A 1,197-nucleotide genomic window follows, 5' to 3' on the forward strand; every position below is an offset into this window, starting at 1 on the left:
TATATATATATATATATATATATATATATATATATATATATATATATATTTATATATATATATATATATATATTAAGAAGATATGTGTAAATTATTTTTGTATTGATTAATCCGAATAAATGAAACTAACCTATGCATTATTTTATCTTGTCCAATTTCTTTTTCGCATTTAAATTCTTGAGATAAAACCTTTTGCTACAAATTAATGTAACCTCCATTTTTTTTTTCATATTAATGTCTCACAACGAATTAATATATTCAAACATGGTTAATTCTAATTAATAAAACCTTAATTATTCAAATAAGTGGATTTAAAAAATATCTTTTAAATAGTTTGTAATGGAATTTGGTGAGAGTTTAGTGGCAATTAAGGAGAACTAGTCATGTAGAGTATGTTGAGGAGAATCGAGTATAATAACTCCAACATTAGCATGAACTTGCATATAGTCAATTGTTTTTTCCTCTTTGATATTTGCAGAAAACAACAAGAGTTAATACCATGAAGAGAACATGGAAAGTAGGATAGTATTATATGTTACAAACAACCATATTCTAATAACGAAACAACATATTAATTTGATAATCTTTTTGAATATCTTATTGATTTGTTAAGGCATAGATGAATTTTAACATAACTCCACAATATTGTGATTGTAAGAAGCTTATAAACAACCCATGATTTTAATTATAATTAATAATATCATGTTTTGTGTTATCTAATCAACCTAGTAATGAGGAAATATAAGCCTACATGACATAAGTAAGACAAACTTAGAAGAAATTTTATTAGACTTTTCAAGAACTAGAAGACTAACCTAAGCAAAAAATAAGTACACTCACGTATCACCATATGAAAAAATAAGTGAAGTAAACAAAAGTACACATGAAAAAAAAAAATCTACCGATATAATAGAGATTCTAGGTGAGTTAATTATCTTGTATGAAAAAGAAGAGTAAAAAATACACCTCTTTTGTAAATCTTTCAACTATGTGAAATTTGTTAAGATATGCTAAATATTCTATTAAAGGATATTAGGCAATCAAATATTGTGTTAGTTATAATTTAGATATTATTTTAATTTGTGTAGATTTGTGCACCTGTCATTCCTTTAATAGATGAAGAGTTATAGGATCCTTATATGTATATATATGGTACTCTACTATTTGAAATAATACATCAGAATTATTCTTTAAACC

Source organism: Vigna radiata, unplaced genomic scaffold, assembly GCF_000741045.1.
Source record: "Vigna radiata var. radiata cultivar VC1973A unplaced genomic scaffold, Vradiata_ver6 scaffold_208, whole genome shotgun sequence".
NCBI classification, from domain to species: domain Eukaryota; kingdom Viridiplantae; phylum Streptophyta; class Magnoliopsida; order Fabales; family Fabaceae; genus Vigna; species Vigna radiata.